Consider the following 20,971-nt stretch of genomic DNA (forward strand, 5'->3'; position numbering starts at 1 on the left):
TCTAGCCGATGACAAGAGAATTATGATATTGTTGTCTTTCTAAGAAACATTTCAGGAAAAGCATTGAAAATCTGAAGAAACAATCATATATTGACCTTTAGGTTAGCTCTTACTTTAGGGCGGGGCGGCCTGGGAGCAAGAAACGTAGTGTAAGAGGAGATGAAGAAAAGACACAATTTTGTGTTTAGCCTTGCACCAGGCATGACATTTGCAATAGGTCTTTTAGTCTCCCTTATTCAGTGGAAATTTTGGGTTGTCCTCTGTGATTGAAGAATACCCTTTCCAAACTGTAGGTGAGCATCTCTTCTTTCATTGCTGCAGTCAATGTGATGAGGCTTGCTCAATGGGAAATAGGCTGGGTACCTGTAAAAAGTGAGGCATAGCATGCAATCCCTGGCATTTAGCAGAGTGAAATTCTTCCTGATGCTGCAGCAGCAGCTCTAGCACTCAGCAAATGCTGCAACTCACTCAGTTTAGGGAGCAGATGCCCTGTAAGCACTATTCCTGCTCTCATTTTGACTAGTTGTCTTGCTGTTTCTCCTTGTATATCCTAGCCCTACCTCTACTTGACATGTACTGAGTTCCTGTACAGAGGAGCTTTCAGTCTGCATTTAGTAAGTACAGTACCAGTGGAAAGTTGGTCTGTCACTGGGTCTTGTTATGGTATTTTATTACAACTAATAATAGCATATATTGGAGGTTAATACTGAGGTTTCTTATATGTACAATCTGACGGGCTGAACTTGAATTTGAGATTAGCATCAGCATGTTAATGTGACCATCACTGTGACAGTAGTATGAATGTAAGACCTGTAAGAAAAGAGGAGTCATGAAGAAAAAAACTGCAATGAGGTATTTCTGAATGGAAACATCTCTGAATTTACTTTAAAGGAGCAACACATCTGTTTTTGCTGTCATAATTATTTGTTCTGGCTCAGGCAGGTTCCCAAAAAGAAACTCTCTTTGGTAAAGACTGCAAAATAATACCATGCTGTTTTTCTTTCATGTGGGTGGAGACACAGTTACTCATGCTAATGTCTCATTTTAAGGAACTTGATATCCTTAGCAAGGTTTTGTTAGTACAAATGCAACTGTTTTGTACTATTCAGAACATCATGTTCAAGTAAACTGTAAACTTTTAAGGTTTTTTCCTAGCATCCAGGTCATAGTTTGTGAACTGAAATGACAGTATCTCATATAAATTTTCCATCTGGATGATCACAGTGCAGTAGAAATTTCTTGCTGTGTTGTCAAGCTAGAACCAACTGTTGTTACTGGCTGACCTTTGTTTTCAAGTACGTGGGAACATTACTGAAACACTTTATATAATAGAGAAGAGCTGTTTCTCTGGTAGTGAATATTTTTATGTTGCCAAAGACTTCATTCATCTCCTTTTGAATGGAGCACAGGATTCCCTGTTCTCCCCCACTGCAAAGTTTCTAAAAGTATAAATGAGCCAATTTTTTACCAGTTAATTGTGCAATATGTTGTGTAGGAGTCAGTGGCCTGTTCTAATGAACAGAAGTCAGAAAATCGAATCCTAAATCAAGGCCAGAGAATATTTTATTGTGCTCTGACTTGTGTAAAAGTACTGAATATAAAATCCTGTGTAATGCTAGGTGTGTCTGTAAATACTCCTTTTTTTTCCTTACTGCAAAATGATTCAGTTACTTAGTAAGGAAGTATGAAGAACAAGCAAAGGATCACTCTGATGGGAACACTAGTTATTAATGACTTATTGATTAACTTAAGAGAGATGCTATCCAACCAGAGACTGCAAAATTATCACCTTCAAAAAATAAGAAGCTTGTGTTGAGAAATTGGTACAAGCCCTCTATTTGATCTGTGTACTTGGTTTCCTGAGTTTCATTTAGTCATTCCTCTTCAGAAAAAAATATTAGCTGCAGGGGAAGTACCATTCTTCTCATCCTCTCCCGTTTTTTTGTTTAGACAAACCCAACCATTTAAAAGCTGTAAGTTTCTGCAACATACAGACTATCAGAATACCTAGACAGTAGGTAGAGATGCTGGCCACTGCACCACAGTTTTCCAAAGCTTCTTCACACATTACGTGGAAAGAGGTTTCAAAACTTTTGGCAAATTCTAGTTGGCTTCATTCTTAGTAAATGGACTAATGTTCACAGTATCACAGTATCACAGTATCACTTAGGTTGGAAAGGACCTCGAGGATCATCGAGTCCAACCTATCAACACAGACCCCATGACTAGACCATGGCACCAGTGCCACGTCCAATCTCCCCTTGAACGCCTCCAGGGTCGATGACTCAACCACCTCCCTGGGCAACCCGTTCCAATGACGAATGACTCGCTCGGTGAAGAACTTCCTCCTCACCTCGAGTCTGAACCTCCCCTGGCGCAGCTTGAGACCGTGTCCCCTTGTTCTGGTGCTGGTTGCCTGGGAGAAGAGGCCAACCCCCTCCTGGCTACAACCACCCTTCAGGTAGTTGTAGAGGGCAATGAGGTCACCCCTGAGCCTCCTCTTCTCCAGGCTAAACAATCCCAGCTCCCTCAGCCTCTCCTCATAGGGCTTGTGTTCAAGGCCTCTCACCAGCCTTGTTGCTCTTCTCTCGACACGCTCAAGTGTTTCGATGTCCTTCTTAAACTGAGGGGCCCAGAACTGGACACAGGACTCAAGGTGCGGCCTAACCAGAGCAGAGTACAGGGGCACTATGACCTCCCTGCTCCTGCTGGCCACACTATTCCTAATGCAGGCCAGGATGCTATTGGCCCTCCTGGCCACCTGGGCACACTGCTGGCTCATATTCAGGTGGCTGTCAATCAGCACACCCAGGTCCCTCTCTGTTTGGGAGCTCTCCAGCCACTCCGACCGCAGCCTATAGCTCTGCATGGGATTGCTGTAGCCAAAGTGCAGCACTCGGCACTTGGACTTGTTGAAAGCCATCCCATTGGACTCTGCCCATCTGTCCAGTCGGTCGAGGTCCCTCTGCAGAGCCTTTCTACCCTCTAACTGACTAACATCTGCCCCTAACTTTGTGTCATCTGCAAACTTGCTGATGACTGACTCTACCCCTTCATCCAGATCATCAACGAATATGTTGAAGAGGACAGGGCCCAGCACTGATCCCTGGGGGACACCACTGGTGACTGGCCACCAGCTGGATGTGGCACCATTCACGACCACTCTCTGGGCCCGGCCCTCCAGCCAGTTCCTAACCCAGCTCAGAGTGTAATGGTCCAAGCCACGAGCTGACAGCTTAGTCAGCAGTTTGCTGTGGGGGACAGTGTCAAAGGCCTTGCTGAAGTCTAGGTAGACCACATCCACAGGCCTCCCCACATCCACCAGGCGGGTCACCTGATCATAGAAAGAGATCAGGTTGGAGAGGCAGGATCTGCCCTTCCTGAATCCATGTTGGCTGGACCTGAGCCCTTGGCCATCCTTCAGGTGCGCAGTTATTGCCACCAGGATAATCTGCTCCATCACTTTCCCTGGCACTGAGGTCAGGCTGACAGGCCTGTAGTTTCCAGGTTCCTCCATCCGACCCTTCTTGTGGATGGGGACCACGGTGGCCAGTTTCCAGTCATCTGGGACCTCACCGGTGAGCCAGGACTGGAGGAAAATGATGGAGAGTGGCCTAGCTAGCACATCTGCCAGCTCTCTCAGCACCCTAGGATGGATCCCATCAAGCTCCTATTAACCAAGTTAACTTACAGCATATCGAGTGTTTAAATAGCTTCTTGTACCCATCTGCATTGTCACCTTTCCTTCTACAGCGTCTACTGTTCTGTTCATGGGCAAGTACAATTTTGAGCTGGAAGAAGGAGCAGGTTTTTCCAGTGCGTTTTCTGTAATGCACCACACCACTCCTTTCACAGGTTGGTGTAATCACAAAACTTTGTTGTTGCATGGGGAGAGACAAAAGCTCTCTGTATTTCTGCTTTCTTTTGTTACAAAGGTTTTTGCTTTTTGGTGATTCTTCTAAGTGAAATTCAAATTCCAAAAATGTAGACAGTGAAATATAAGTATAAAATATGCTCATGTATTTCTGCTGTAGTGTCCATTTTGGTTCAGTATATCTGGTCCTTAGCCAACCTCATGAGGTTTAATAAGACCATGTTCAGGGTCCTGCATCTGGGTCAAGGCCAGGCACAAATACAGGCTGGGCAGTGACTGCCTGGAAAGCAGCCCTGAGGAGAGAGACTTGAGGGTGCTGGTGGACAAGAAGCTCAACATGAGCTCTCAGTGTGCACTTGCAGCCCGGAAAGCCAATCAGATCCTGGGCTGCATCAAGAGAAGTGTGGCCAGCAGGTCAAGGGAGGTCATTCTCCCCCTCTACTCAGCTCTGGTGAGACCCCACCTGGAGTACTGCCTCCAGTTCTGGAGCCCCTATTACAAGAGGGATATGGAGGTGCTGGAAGTTGTCCAGAGAAGGGCCATGAGGATGATCAGAGGGCTGGAGCACCTCTCCTATGAGGACAGACTGAAGGAGTTGGGGCTGTTCAGTCTGCAGAAGAGAAGGCTCCGAGGTGACCTAATTGTGGCCTTCCAGTATCTGAAGGGGGCCTACAAGAAGGCTGGGGAGGGACTTCTCAGGATAGCAGGTAGGATATCATAGGACTAGGGGGAATGGAATGAAGCTGGAGGTGGAGAGATTCAGACTGGATGTGAGGAGGAAGTTCTTCCCCATGAGAGTGGTGAAACCCTGGAATGGGTTGTCCAGGGAGGTGGTTGAGGCCCCGACCCTGGAGGTGTTTAAGAGCAGGCTGGATGAGGCTCTGGCCAGCCTGATCTAGTGTGAGGTGTCTCTGCAGGAGGGTTGGAACTAGATGATCCTTGTGGTCCCTTCCAACTCTGACTAATTCTATGACATACATGACTGGGAATCGTATCTCAAGCAGAGTTCTTCAGGTAATTTTATATATGTAACTCATTGGTGATGATGTCAAAGTTTCCTTCTGGACCATGACTTGTCATAGATCTGAGAAGACAACTGCTTTTCAGTTACATGGCTTCATCTCTGAAACAAAAAAAAAAAAAACACTGTTTCAGTACAACATGACTGAGTGATAAAGGTTTATCCACTGAGCAAATTCCTTCTGAGGGTTTGTTTTTTTTTCCAAGAATAATGAATAATTTCTCAGAAAATGGTTACTGAATGAGTATTTCATCCCATCATTTTCATTAGCTGGATTCCTTTTCCTTTAGAACCCACTGCTGATGGACCAACTGGCTACCCTACACAGTGTTCTCTATTAGTTGCATACCATCCTTTGCATTTCCCTGTGTGCTTGAAAACATATGCTAAATGCCCAGGCAGCATTAGGTTATAAGCAGGTTATAAGTTGTTCTTAGAAGTTCTGATGTGCCTTTAAAAACTACATAGTTAGTTGTAATTGGAAGACAGTGTTTATATTTTCCTATATGAATCAGAACAAAGGAATATTAATAGCTGCTTGCACACTGTAAATTATTCTGCATAATGACATTTTTCAGGCTTGATATAATTTTCTGCCATGTGCATCAGGCCATTAAATGAGAGGTCTTTAAAATTATCTCACCAGAACAGTTCTTTTTTTCCAAACAACACCAAAAGAAGATTAGATCAAAGAATTTCATAAAAGGCTCTTTTCACATCTTATCTGTCATCAAATGAAGGTATTAGGGAAATGGCCTCAGAAGCTTTCCCTACTTGATACCCCTTTTGAAGTGACTAGGTCTACAAAACACACCATTTCTGCAAAGGATTCCAGTTGGTTTCTCCCTTGTATCAGAGAAAGGGTACACAGAGCATATTATAGCAGCTAGCACACTTCTTGCATCCCTGCTGTCTAGGCTTGCTTGGGGTTTGTGGGAGCAGGCAGGGATCAGGCTTATCACTCCAGGGAGCAGCAGTCCTTTCCTGAACTCACTGTGGAGCTTGAGGCTACCAACACTGCAGCTTGGCACAGACTGAAACATTTTTACCACTCCTGGAAATATCCAGTGAGAAGAGAATACATCCAGTGAGAAGAGAATACATCTCTCTCCAGGATAAATAGTGGTTAAAGATTTCCCCAAAGTTAATTTCTAAGGTTAGATGTTAGCGGGTAGGACTGATGAAATGCCAATGCATGTAATTTGTTCTGCTTCTTCACTGGATGTCCCTGGTTAACAAAGTTCACATATTACAACATCAAAAATTTAATCCTGATCTAGATTCCATCTGAGCTAAAGAGAGTCTTGCCACTAAGCCCTGTAGACAACATGTCAGAACACTAGATATTGTATTACAGGTATCACTGAAACATTCGTATATGCTGAAGGCATAATATAGAATAGAAATGAAATAGAAATAGAAATAGAAATAGAAATAGAAATAGAAATAGAATAGAATAGAATAGAATAGAATAGAATAGAATAGAATAGAATAGAATAGAATAGAATAGAATAGAATTAATTTGGCTTTTACAGTGACAGCAGGCAACATGATGTCTGACCAACACTTCAACCAACAAGTTTAATATTCGGAAGGCTTGAATAGAAAGGGCAATATGCATTTCTTTGCATGACTAGTAGCACTACAGGCAGAATTTCCTCTGAACCTCTGAAAGCTGTAAACAACTGTGAGGGATTTTGGAGAAGAGCCTCAAAAAATAACATGGTTGTAATAGCATAGCATAGCATAGCATAGCATAGCATAGCATAGCATAGCATAGCATAGCATAGCATAGCATAGAATAGAATTAACCAGGTTGGAAAATACCTTAGAGATCATCAAGTCCAACCTATCACCCAACACCATCTAATCAACTAAACCATGGCACCAAGTGCCTCATCCAGTCTCTTCCTAAACACCTCCAGTGATGATGGCTCCACCACCTCCCTGGGCAGCACATTTCAATGGCCAATTTCTCTTTCTGGGAAGAACTTCTTCCTGACATTTAGCCTGAACTTCCCTTGGTGCAGCTTGAGACTGTGTCCTCTTGTTCTGGTGCTCGTTGCCTGGGAGAAGAGACTAACCCCCACCTGTCCACAACCTCCCTTCAGGAAGTTGTAGAGAGCAATAAGGTCTCCCCTCAGTCTTCTCTTCTCTAGGCTGAGCAACCCCACCTCCCTCAGCCTCTCCTCACAGGACTGTGCTCCAGACCCCTCCCCAGCTTTCTTGCCCTTCTCTGGACACCTTCCAGCAACTCAACATCTTTCCTAAACTGAGGAGCCCAGAACTGGACACAGGACTCAAGGGGTGGTACAGATGAAGACCTCTGCATTTCAAAAGTGATGTTAAAGTCTGAGTATTTTGCTGACAAGAGTAATGTGGGATTAGATTCTTAGAATATTTGAAGCAATCACCTAAACTTCACTAGAAGTATTAGTACTAAGAAGATACCAAATAACACATTTTTCGCTCTCTCCAGCTTGGCACAGTCTGGCTTCTCTTACATTTAACAGTTTTAAAGTATTATTGAGTCTGTCTTTGGAAAAGTCATTAAACAAGACTTCCTTCTTGAATGCCAGTCAAGATAAAACCCAATCATCCCTTTGACATTTTTTTAAAGAATAGATGATGTCCACAAGGTCTTGTTCTGCTTTGAATTTTAAATTGTAGTTTCCATAGTTCTGTGGTCTGCTGCTGGTAAATAATAAGTCACCCACCCTCAGCCAGCCAGTTTAACTCAATATACATACAGTAGCCATGTTTTCTTCTTTGAATATTACTATGGGATGTGTTAGGTGCATGAAGAAGTGTTAAAACTGCTATTTGATTCCAGTATCGATATTCCACAGGGAGGCAATGCAAACCTCCCACGACAAAGGCAACATAACCAACTCTGCTTTATGAAGATCAGCTGTCTCACATTATAAATGCGTAGATGCCACAATGCAAGTCTTCACAGTAATACAGTGTAAAGGTTTGGAGAATCTCTGTACTGATTCAGAAAGCACTGTTTGGAAAGTAATTATATTCAATTTGTAGCTTTTCCTAGCCCTTCGTAGCATAGGGTAGAGTAGGGAGGGTTTTCCTGAGAGTTATTCTGGTGTCTCAAGGAGGACCAGCTGCTCTTGAAACCATTTTCAACACTTTAAACCATAATTTATCTCACAGACTCTCTATTGACATGATGTCTGGGGTGTCTGAGAAGTATTTCGTGATCAATTCACAAGAAATCAGTAGCCAGTTCTTTGCATAAGAAATTAAGGTGGAAAGCATAATTTTTTTTTTTTCTGGAAAAAGTATATAACTCGCAGCACAGCTAGGAACTGGTATTTTGGGTAAGGTAAGCTCCAGTAGTAATTCAAATGATCTGCACTGTGAAAAGAGTTCTCAGTGATGTTTTCTATAAGAACAGAAGTAAACTGGTAGTGGAGGTTAAGGAATGCTTATCACTGGTGATTTTTAAGAGGTGTTCAGATTAATTTCAGGAATGGTTGCAATTTTCTGACATGCAAAGCAGAATGTTCAAGAATTGTTAGTACTTACTGGCTTCTGCTGTTGACAAAGGGACAGCAGGAGACCCCATTGCAATGGGGTGCCGGAAAACCCTCTTACCCTCCAGCACACCAGAGACCTCTACTTCTAGCTTATTGTGGGCCAAAGGGAGTTCACTTCTCAGGGCTCTTCAGGTTCACAGTTAGATTGCTGGCTCATAATGCCTTGCAGCACTTAGGTACTGCTGATCCTGCCTGTCAGCTAGATGACCTTGCAAGACTTCTTTATTAGATTTTGTGTGGTTCTATGCCTCTTTCCAGTCCGTTTTCACTTTGAGGTCATTCTTTCTTTTAAGTGCAAAAAAGGGATTCGAAATTGAGTACTGGATAAAGCTGAATAAAACTGAGCAATAAATCTCTAGATATAACAGTATTCATAAGCTTAGAGAAATTTGAAATGTATGGTTGACAAAACAAAATCCAAAACCTTTAATACAAAATTTGTATGTGTGCTTTTTGTGTGTGTGTGTGAAGTGGAAGATGGGAAGATGCAGACATCCCCGGTGTACAGGACAGCTATTCCAAGAAATATGAGATTCATAGAAATTGTTTCCTTCTTATTTGGAACCCCATGAAAGCCCTGGTATAAAACAGGAAAAACAACACAATTAGCCCTGAGTATAAACACTGAAATCAGTGACAGATAACATATTTTAGTGTCCTGTTGAAGATTATTACTGTAAACTCCGAAAATGAATCAAATGAACAGGGTAGAGTTTTTCATTGTTTTCTTTTGTGTTTTCTCTCTTGTTTTCATATTTATCCTTCCTAATGCTGGGATGCTGGAAGATGAATCTGCCATTCTGCTTAGTCTTCTGCTCAGGGTGTTGGACGTTTGCATATAGTTTTTGTGTACATGTGTGCCTTTGAAATTTCCAGCAGAAGCAGGAAATGTTTATTCAAGTTCTGAGGGGTGAGACAGCTTTGGTACTTTTAGGTAATTTTAAACAAACTGTTTGAGCATCCTGTTTAAATAGAGTTAAGTAATCACAGTTTTGTGCTAGTTGGAAAAGAGTTCCATACGTGCCTTATATGAATAAAGTATCACCTTACAGAGCATACCAAGGCAATGTATTTCTGTGGCTTCTTGTGCAATAAAGGTTATATCTTTGACTTCTGTTTTGCAACAAGTTTAGCGGCTGTGGCACTAAACATATCCCTTTATGTAACAGTCTTCTGCTAGAATACAAAGTATTTTTCATTTAAATTTACCTGTATTTAATGCACATATTAGTTTCTTTGATATTTTCATTAGCCCCTGGAGAAATCAAAATCAAATACAACTTACAGAACTCAAAGGAAAAAAGTGTATTCATGGGAAGTACTTAGTTTAGGGAAGGAGTGAGAATCAGCAGGAAGGGTTGAGCTGTGAGACAAAACCAGTAGTAAAAATGTCTGTTCTCAGGTTTGTAGCATGGATGCACATCCCAGATTTTAAACTGGGAGACAGATTGTGTGATTTATTTTCGGTTTTGTAATATTTCAGTGATGAGGTTGTGCTACACTGTATGTTGGGTCCCCCAGCTGGTCGGACTTGTTTGAAAGGAAAAGAAAAAAAGAGTTCACATTGTTCAGATTACAGTGAGAATTGTACTTGACCTTATGTCTATCAATGGATTGTCTGCAATTCAATGTTAATGAGATTTTAATTGGAAAACAAAGGACAGACAAGTTACTGATTGATAACAACTTTAAAAAAATCTTTTAAAGGCTACACAATAAGTAATGTAAACAATACATCAAAGTCCATCTCTAAGATTTTATACAGGGTTTACATAGAAGCTTATTCTTCAGCAATGGTATTCCACATCTAAACAAGAAATAGACTGTATAGTGTCATCTGTTAAACCACAACTGATTGGCCACATTATCTGATCTTACTACTAGGAATGTCTTGGTCATTAATAACACCTGCATGAAGAGGAGCTGGATTGAGCCTACTATGTCCTGAGAGTTTATTACTATTATAGCACAATGATGGCGTAGATCCTCCTGGAAAGTCTGATAAGGCACATGTAAAACAAGGAGGTTACGGATGGCAGCCAACATGGCTTTACCAAGGGCAAACCTTGCCTGACAAATTTGATGGCCTTCTATGATAGGATAACAGCATTGATGGACAAGAGTTGTGGTCCCTTCCAACCCTGAATGAAACTATGAAACTATGAAACTGATGTTGTCTACCTGGAGTTGTGCAAAGCACTTAACACTGTCCCCCAAGATGTCTTGGTCTCTAAATTGGAAAGACAGGAATTTGATAGGTGGACCATTCAGTGAATACAGAATTTGTGTGATGATCACACTCAAAGAACAATGATCAATGGCAAAATGTCTAAGTGGAGATAGTGATGGTCAGTGGCTTGATGTCTTAAGAGGAGTTAAAGAGTGATGGTTAATGGTTCAATGTCTAATTGGAGGCAAGTGTTAAGTGGTGGTCCTTAGGGATTGGTACAGGCACCAGTGCTGCTTAACATCTTTGTCAGCAACATGGACAGTGCAACAGAGCACGCCCTCAGCAAGTTTGCCGACAGCACCAAGCTGTATGGTGTGGTCAATGTGCTGGAGGAAAGGGCCTGGACAGGCTTGAGAGGTGGGCCAATTTCAACCTTACAAAGTTCAACAAAGCCTAGTCCAAGCAAAAATACAAGCTGGGCAGAAAATGGATAGAGAGCACTCCAGGGTAGAAGGACTTGGGGGTGATGGTTGATGAGAAGGTCAATGTGAGCTAGCAATTTGCCCATGCAGCCCAGCCAGCCAACTAAATCCTGAGCTGTATCAAAAGAAGCGTAGCCAGCAGGTCAAGAGAGGTGATTCTCACCATTCTGCTCCACTCTTGTGAGACCCCACCTGGAATACTGTGCCCAGTTCTGGAGTCTCCAAGACAAGGACATAGAACTGTTAGAACAGGTCTAGTGGTGGATCAGAGAGCAGGAGCCCCTCTCCTAGGAAGACAGGCTGAGAGAGTTGGGTTAGAAGGCTCCCGGGAGACCTTATTGCAGCTTTCCAGTCTTTGAAGAAGACCTACAGGACAGCTGGAGAAGAACTTTCGATAAGGACATGTAGCAACAGGACAAGGGATAATGGCTTCAGACTGGAAGAAGTTAGATTTAGATTAGATGTTAGGGGTAAGTTCTGCGCCATGAGGGTGGTGAGGCAATGGAACAGGTTGCTCTCGGACTGCGAGCTGCAAGGCAACAGCTGTCTTGCTTGTTGGAACCTAGCGAGTGGGGCATTAAAGGGGTGGGAGGTGGGCACACAGCTGGGACCAAGTGGCCATTGGTACAGGCAGGCTAACAGGCACAGGGAGAGCGAATAGAGACTGAGTGTACCCCAGGGACTCCTTGTGAATTAGCTCAGTAGCTGGCACAAGCAGGGCATACGGGCAGGACACAAAGTGCTTCAGTTTTACTGAAGGCATGATGGTGGCTATTTGGAGGAAGACTGTGCTCTCTGCACCCACCAAAATGGATATTGGCACTCAGGCCACAGGTTGTGAGGAATGCTATAGCCTTTCACAGGCAACAGGGGGCAACACTGTCTATGGGTGTGTGAGGTGTGAGCAGGTTTTGACCTGCTTAGCCGGTTGGCACAGCTCCAGGATGGAGTGGTGGAGCTCAGGGAAGAGGTGAGTAGTTAAGAAGCATCAGGGAGAGTAAGAGGGAAATTGATAACTTTCATAAGCTGATCTTTACAAATACAGGATGGGAGTAGACTCTTAGTAGGGCAGAGGATTAAATATCCTCTCATCAGCAAGCCCCCAGCACCCCTGCAGTAACTGCAGTAACTCACATGTGCAGGGTCAATGAAACAAACAATACAAACAGAGCAATTGTGCTCTTTTGGGAAGTACACCACCCACAGTGCCCTTGCAGAACAGATGCAAGGCTCTGCAGAAGGAACTGGTTGTGCACAAGGACAAGCACTCACAAAGGCCAAAAGTGCCACAAGGGCCAGAAGTGCCACCAAGGCTGACCTGCCTCAGGCCAGCCGTAAAAACTGACCCTGAAACATTGTTGTAGGCAACTCCCTGCTGAGGGGAGCAGAGGGCTGATATGCAGACCAGACCCACTTCATAGAGAGCTCTGCTGGCTCCCTGGGGCCTGGGTAAAGGCTGTCATAGGTAAGCTTCCCACCCTTGTGAATCCTTCAGACCGTTACCCACTGCTGGTTTTTCAGGTGGGTAGTGATGATGCAGCAGTGAGAGGCTCACAATCAATTAAAAGAGACCTCAGGACCTTGGGGCAACTGCTAAAGGGATCAGGAGCTCAAGTTGTGTTCTTCTCCATCCCTCTGACATCAGTAATAGATGAGGGAATATTCAGGAAGAGCCAAGAGGTCAATTCATGGCTCTGGGACTGGTGTCATTGACAGGGGTTTGGATTTTATGATCACAGCTCAGTTTACAGGGCACCAGAGCTGCAAGCAACCAATGGGATGCACTCATCCCAGAGGGGCAAAAGGATTCTAGGGCAGTAGTTGGCAAGGCTCATTGATAGGGCTTTAAACTAGATTTGAAAAGGGAAGGGATTGTTAATCTCATGCTTGCCTGTGACAGACATCAGGGCAGCTTGCCAGAGGCAGAGAGAGGGATGCTAGCAAGGTCTTTCCACTTGTTGCCCTGAGGCAAGCCAAGGAAACCCCAAGGGAACCAAGGGGGATTCACCTAAGAGGGTGGCACTGCCAGCATAGATGAAGTGCCCCTATGCAAATGCACACAGCCTGGGCAACAAACAGGATGAATTAAGGACACTGTGCTGCTGGAATGCTATGACATAGTGAAACTTGGTGGGATGATTCCCATGACTGGAATGTAGGGATAGATGACCGGTACAAGCTCTTTACAAAGGACATGCAGGGGAGAAGGTGTTGCTCTCTGTATCAGTGACCAGCTGGAATCAGTGGAGCTCCACCTGGGCAAGGATGGTAAGCTGGAAGGTGATGTTACTGTAAGGGTCTGCTACAGGCCACCTGACCATCAGAACAAAACAGATGAGGCACTCCACAGACAAAGAGAAGTGGCTTCACGTTCACAGGCCCTGGTCCTCGGGGATTTCAGCCACCCTGACATCTGCTGGAGGGACAACACAACCAGGTACCAGATGACAATGTCCTCCTCCAAATGGTAGTGGAACCAACAAGAAAAGGCTATGCTGGACCTTGTGCTCACCAATGGAGAAGGTCTGGTGACCAATGTGAGGCTCAGGGATAACCTTGGCTGCAGTGACCACAAAGGAACAGAATGTAAGGTCCTCAGGGCGACTAGGAGGATGTATCCCAAGCTTGCAGCCCTGGAGTTTAGGCATCCAGACTTTGATCACTTCAGGGATCTGCTGGCCAAAGTGTCGTGGGACAAAGCCCTAGAGGGAAGAGGGGACCAGGAAAGCTGGGCAGTGTTCAAGGATCACCTTCTCCATGCCCAGGAGCAAACTATACCCACAAGGAGGAAAATGGGAAAGAATGCCAGGAGACATGTCTGGATGAGCAGGGAGCTCCTGGACACCCTGGCACACAAAAAGAAACTCTACAAGGAGTGGAAGGGAGGACAGCTGGAATGGGGGCAGGTAAGAAAGCTGCCTCATCAGCAAGAGACCTGATTAGAAAAACTAAAGCTCAGTTACAATTAAACCTAGCCAGGGAGATCAAGGGGAATGGTAAAAATTTATATGGATATATTAATGGTGAGAGGAAGCCTAGGGAAGGTGTGGGGCCCCTCAGAAAGGAAACAGGTGAGCTGGTGACATGTGAAATGGGGAAGGCCGAGGTTCTCAATGACTTCTTTACCTCAGTCTTCACAGGCAAGGCCTTCAGCCACACTCCCATAATAATGGAAGATAATGGCAGGGTCTGGAAGAAGGAACTGCCCATGGTGAGTGAAGATCAGGTTATGACCAGCTGAAGGACCTGGAAGTGCTCAAGTCCATGAGACCTGATGGGATACACCCAGGGATGCTGAGGGAGCTGGGGAGGAGGTTGCTAGGCTGCTCTTCATCCTATTCCAAAAGTCCTGGCAGTCTGGAGAGGACCCCACTGACTGGAAAGGGGAAACATAACTCCCATTTTCAAGAAGGGAAAGAAGGATGACCCAGGGAACTATAGGCCAAGCAGTATCACCTCTGTGCCTGGTAAGATCTTGGAGCAGATCTTCCTGGGGGCACTGCTGAGGCAGAAGAATAACAGAGGTGATTTGGTACAATCAACACAGCTTCACCAAAGGCAAATCGTACCTGACAAACCTGGTGGCCTTCTATGACAAGGTCACATTAACAGATGAAGGCCAAGCAACTGAGGTCATTCAGCTGGACATGAGCAAAGCCTTCAAGACTGTCCCACACCACAACCTGGTCTCCAAGCTGGTGCAGGATGGGTTTGATGGGTGGAGCATTCAGTGGATGAAGGACTGGCTTGGTGGCTGCACCCAAAGGGTGGCTGTCAATGAGTCCATGTCCAAGTGGAGGCCAGTGACAAGTGGAGTCCCTCAGGGATCAGTCCTGGGACTACTCTTGTTTAACATCTCTGTTGGTGCCATGGACAGTGGCATTGAGTGCACCCTCAGCAGGTTTGCTGATAACACCAAGCTGTGTGGTGCAGCAGACACGCTGGAGGGAAGGGATCCATCCAGAGGGACCTTAACAGGTTGAAGAGGTGAGCCCGTGACAACCTCATGAGGTTCAACAAGACCAAGTGCTGGGTCCTGCAGCTGGGTCAGGGCAATCCCAGGAACTGATATTAGCTGGGCAGGGACTGGCTTGAGAGCAGCCCTGGAGAAAAGGCCTTGGGGGTGCTGGTGGATGAGAAGCTCAACATGAGCCAGCAGTGAGCACTTGCAACCCAGAGAGACAATCCCATCCTGGGCTGCATCAAGAGAAGCATAGCCAGCAGGTTGAGGGAGGTGATTCTCCCCCTCTACTCTGCTCTGGTGCGACCCCACCTGGAGTACTGCATCCAGATCTGGAGCCTCTATCACAAGAAGCATCTGGTGGTGCTAGAACATGTCCAGAGAAGGGCCATGATGATGATCAGAGGGCTGGAGAGAGTTGGGGCTGTTCAGTCTGGTGAAAAGAAGGCTCCAAGGAGACCTTATTGTGGCCTTTCAGTATCTGAAGGGGGCTACAGGAAAGCTGGGGAGGGACTTTTTAGGGTGTCAGGGAGGACTAGGAAAGATTTTATAATGCAAAGCTCTACAAGCTACTTCCCTTGAGAGGCAATGAGGCCCTGCACATTGGACTAGGGGGAATGGAGCAAAAATAGAAATGGGTAGATTCAGAAGGATTGTTAGGAAGAAGTTCTTCACCATAAGGGTGGTGAGATACTGGCACAGGTGGCCCAGGGAGGTGGTGGAAGCCTCAGCCCTGGAGGTTTTTTAAGGCCAGGCTGGATGTGGCTATGAGCAACCTGCTCTAGTGTGATGTGTCCCTGCCCATGCCAGGGGGGCTGGAACTGGATGATCCTTGAGGTCCCTTCCAACCCTAACAATTCTATGATTCTACGATTCTAAGAAGTTGTGGAGGCTCCAGCCCTGAAAGTGTTCAAAGCTAGATTGGATGGGGCCTTTGGCAACCTGATCTTGTAGGAAGTGACTCTGCCCATGACAGGGTATTTGAAACTATCTGATCTTTAAGGTCCCTTCCAACCCAAACCATTCTATGATTCTGTGTTTCTGGAAATCAGCCCACTTTTGCCAGTTAAAAACATGCACAAAAGAAACAAAAGGTAGAAGCTCTATTTGAAAACAAACCAATATTAACTGACAAGGAGTGCACATAGTATATAAGTTGAGGTTAAAGAAAGGGTATAAATAAAACCAAAAAACAGAGAATGGTTTTGAAGAGCAAATGTGGTAGTAATAACCAGAATAAAGAGTAAAGGATTAGTGAGAAGAATTTACTAAGAGCTAAAGGATGGCTATTTTGAAGGGCAAGGAGGATGAAAAAATGAAGCTGAGGCACAATTAAAGGAGTGGAATGGGAAAGAAGATGAAAAAAGGTTTCTAATTTAAGTGACAAGTCTCCCAATAGTGATAAAGACAGAGACTAGAAGAGAAGTTGCTTTCGGAGTCCACTTGTGATGACATAATGCATAGAGGAGACTATCTCAAGACATTTGAGAGGTGAGACTGGAAGAATATAGATGTTAAGGCAGGCATTTATGCAGTCCAATATAGTGGTTATATTTATGGTCAGAAAATACTGTGTAAAGAGTGAAGTTTAACTTCTTTTGTCTTGACTTCTAGCTTGTTTATTTGATACCCACTTTGCTTTTCAATTTCTTACCCATGCTCTCTGCTCTGTTTTTCTTTCCATTTATTATTTGAAGTGTTCTCATTCAACCATACCTTTTGAGAAATTCAAGGAAAAGCAGGTATGATTAAGGGCTAAAATAAACCCTGTAAAAGAATCTAATTACTTGGGAAAATTTATTAGATTACTTTGCAGTACTTTTTTGTTTTTTGCTTTATAGCTGCCAAGAGAGGATTAACATATAATGTCTTTGTTTGTGATTTTGCCTTTTATTTCAATTTATATAATTAAAGAGTTCCCAGGACTGCTATACATTTATTTTGTTCATCAAAGCATACTTCTCAAATGTTATGAAAATAGAGCCCAAAAATAATGCAGTCCAAACCAAACCCCTTTAATTTTCTCTTGGAACACAATCAATGATAAAGCCATACATTGTATCTCATTTTTAACTGAGTAAACGCTGTGTTGTCCCTTAATATATCATTTTTAGGGTATTCACTTTATATTCTCCTACTTCAATATTTGAATACACCCTAGTGATACCTACAGTGAGATACATATAATCAGACATAATACAATTATTTCACAATTCCTTTTTGAGGATGAATTCTTTTCATTAGTCACAGAATTCTCCTTGGTTCATTCTCTCTGTGTGCTTACATTATGACAGAAGGGAAATAGAGGGTTAGGAGCCTGTATTTGGATCATTAACTTTAGATGAAAGATGGGGAAAATAGTGTAACTAGCAAAACTCAGAATAGTGTGTCCAGTGTTGTTGAACTTATGGGAATCGGGGTGGGGGGTGTAATAGTTTACCAAATTCAGCTCATATTCATAAAATATCTCTCTCCTCTTGCATTTCTTTATTCATGTAAATTTGTGTCCCAGCTGATCATGAAATATTCCTGACCAAAAAAAAAAGTCTTAAAGAAAAAAGAAAGAAAACTCTAGACAGTGGTTTTAAGAAAGTGGTTTTCATAGGGGTGGAATATATTTCATCAAAACAACTGATGCCTTCTAATGTTAAAACTCTGGCCTGCTGCACATTTTTATGTTGTACTGCATACTGATCACCCCATGTTAGTCAGTGGGAAGTAATGCTTTCCAAACCCGTTCCCAGACTCACTGTAAATAGAGAACAGAAGTTTCAAACAGTGTTTTTATTGGAAAGCTGAAATGTGCACCCAGCAAAACAGGAAAAAATCAGGAGAAAAATGCAACAACAGACTAATTTCATTTACTGAGCTGTTTGTTCTGGTCTTAGTAGGTATAGTTCTGAAGAAGTATTCAACTAAACTGCAGAATCTGCCATTCTCCAATTGAGAATGGGATATGCATAATGAGGAAGAAGGTAAGAGAGAGAGTACTGCTGAGCTCTGTGAATGGAGCTAATGCTAAAGCTTTTGTTCAGACTGTCTGACGACAAGATACGCTGCTAGACTTAGCTAAACTGGAAATTTCAAAGGACTGAGCTGATAAAGGAACTTGAAGCTTTAACTAAATACAGTTTCTGGTGTTGAGTATTAGCATTTAGCCATTTGGTGAATGTCACAGACACTGGTTCTATTTGGATCAAACAGAGTATTTAATATAAAAATGATGGTATGCTTATCCTAACATACTAAGAAATGGCAAGCTGAAGATCACTGTTTGGGAGGCACAACTATAAGACGCAGCAGCACAATCACTTTGCATCAGCATTATTTGTTTTATACTTGAGATTCAGGTGCAGCAAAAATGTAGCAATCTGGAGAATGAGCATGTCTGTTCAGAAGCATGTGAATTGCAGCTTCTTTTTCTTGGTTGTGCCCCGTCATATCCAGACTGTTGACTCTGCGAAGGTGTAAGAAGGTTCAATTTCATTTCAGCAAGTGTTAGGAGAAGTTACTTTAGCCAAATGTTAGTTGGATGCTCCCCAGTCTGTAGACCAAATGAGTTTTGTACTTGAAACATTGAAGTATATCCATGTGAGGTAATATAAGGCAAGAAGCTGCAAAGGGGAAAGTTGTACTGAAGCTGTTCTTTGAGTTATTCTGTAGTGAAGTAATTGGGAGCCTCATGAAGGACATCAACTTCTTAGGGACATTGCATCTTCTTATGTTACAGTACTGTACCAAAATAGCTGTGCATTTGACTGACTGTCACAAAACTGACTGCATTTTTCCTGTAGCTCTAGCATCTGAAATCATAATGCCATCTGAGACCTATCAGATTTTTTTAAAAGCAAGCTTTTAATTCACAGTATCACAGTATCACACAGTATCGCCAAGGTTGGAAGAGACCTCGAGGATCATTGAGTCCAACCTGTCACCACAGACCTCATGACTAGACCATGGCACCAAGTGCCACGTCCAATCTCCTCTTGAACACCTCGAGGGATGGTGACTCCACCACCTCCCCGGGCAGCCCATTCCAATGACTAATGACTCTCTCTTGGTGAAGAACTTTCTCCTCACTTCGAGCCTAAACTTGCCCTGCCACAGAGAGGCAGAACAAGAATGCATATTTTTGCTTATAATAAACAAAGGTGATATTTAAAGGTACTAATGTCAAGAGGTCTGCACTGTGATTTTGAATGCTTATTATCAGCAGTAGCAAGCATTGAAAAAAAGAACAAAGTTGAGGCTCTGAAACCATGCTCTTTTGAATGTATGATACAGGCAGAATGTTTGATGATGTTCTTTAGTAGTTTTTTGTTACTGGTGAATAGTGAGAAAAATGTTGGAAAATGTACCAAAGTTTTTAGCAATGTTTTACCAAGAATACCAGTTCACATGAATCCTGAATTTGGGCAGTTTCTGTGTTTCCAAAGCATAGGGAGGGAAAGGCACAAGGATTTTTTTCCCTGCATCCTCTTTCTCTAATCAGCAGAAAGTCAGCCAAACATTTCTAGCCTCCTCCAGGAAACATCCCTGGTAAGTAAAACATTTAGGCACTTAATGAGCAGGATTAGGACACACACTGAAGTTTAAGGATATTTTTATGTCCTATGCCTTGAATCTGAGTCTTGGAGCAAATTATTAAAGACAAATGGCAAGCATTTATTGGTTTCTGGACTCATCTGTATAAACTATGTAGTCTGCAGGCTTGGGTTCATTTGTGGGAGGTTAATTAACTTCCATCTTTTGTTGTTTTGCTTGTCCAAAGCAGTGTCACATCTTGTCTCCTTTGCTTCAACCCAGCACATCAGGCACTACAAGCTTGAGCCTAATTGCAGTGTGACATGAAGGTTGGAGATGGACTCCCTCTGGTGAATTTCCACACTTACACACCTGTGTGTCACTTTGTGTGACTGAAGAATGAAATGTTTGTGTCACTTGATCTCATGCAGAGCGAGGAATACATGGTCAGATATCTTCTCCATGCCATATAAGGGTGACCTCTGTCTCTGTCTAAACTTGTGTTCAGAAAAAGTAGATATTTTACAGTAATAAAATAAAGAATGTGAAGTAAGCTTACAAACCAAGAGTGAATGGGCAGAGGTAATGATTTAGGGCTGTTAGTGCAGATCAGGAAAATTTATAAGAAATATTTACAAAAAATAGGATCTACGTTGTATCATGTAGGTGTGTGTGATCTATTTGCTTGTGCTTTCATCTGTGTTTCCAGTTCAGATCATAAATGGTTATATGTGCCAAGCACACATTTAGTTTCCTGGTGTTCTCAGTTCTGACTGCTTCACTGTATGCTTAAGTTTTGGTTTTTTTTCTGAAACACACCAAAATAGGGTGATTGTCGGAAAATTTCAGTTGCTGTTCATAAACAAAACTCATTTCTAGTTCTCTGTCATGAAAACTGTATTGAAAACTTGAACTTTGAAGTAGAAGGCATCAGAAGAAAATTAAGAAGAACTTGATACATAAAGAATATAATTATATGTCATTGACAGTTTGAGGCAATTCAAAAAGTCATGTGTATATATTTGAGATTGGGAACACTGGTTTCAATGGCTTAACAGTTTGAGTTTATTTTAACATGATTTGGGAAATGTACTGTGCAGACAAAGGAGCTGGTAAGAGAGGAGAATAAGAAGCCTGAAATTTGCTCAGGTTAACAGAATTAACTTTATCTCTTCATTGTTGTAGCTGAATTTTAAAAGAAATTGCATCATGTAAGTATCTCTGTTATTATATAAAATTGATTATAATTCCACATGTATTTGTTGATGTGTGGAGATTTGTGTGTTGCTTATTACTACACACGGAGTTTATTCTCTTTTTCTCATTACTCTCTTTGAGACTCTTGTCTCTGTCTGTACGTTTGGGGTATTTTGGTTGTCAGCTTT

The 20,971-nt window shown here is 43.0% G+C and overlaps 1 protein-coding gene across 1 annotated transcript in view; it reads left to right on the forward strand.

The window, feature by feature from the left end:
* The window catches only part of PRKCE (protein kinase C epsilon), a 350,754-nt gene that overhangs the window by 266,992 nt on the left and 62,791 nt on the right, over positions 1–20,971 (forward strand). The gene's annotated exons all lie outside the window — the stretch shown is intronic.

This window comes from Melanerpes formicivorus, unplaced genomic scaffold (genome assembly GCF_026170545.1).
Source record: "Melanerpes formicivorus ecotype bairdi unplaced genomic scaffold, bMelFor1.0.p_v2 SCAF_43, whole genome shotgun sequence".
Classification (NCBI taxonomy): domain Eukaryota; kingdom Metazoa; phylum Chordata; class Aves; order Piciformes; family Picidae; genus Melanerpes; species Melanerpes formicivorus.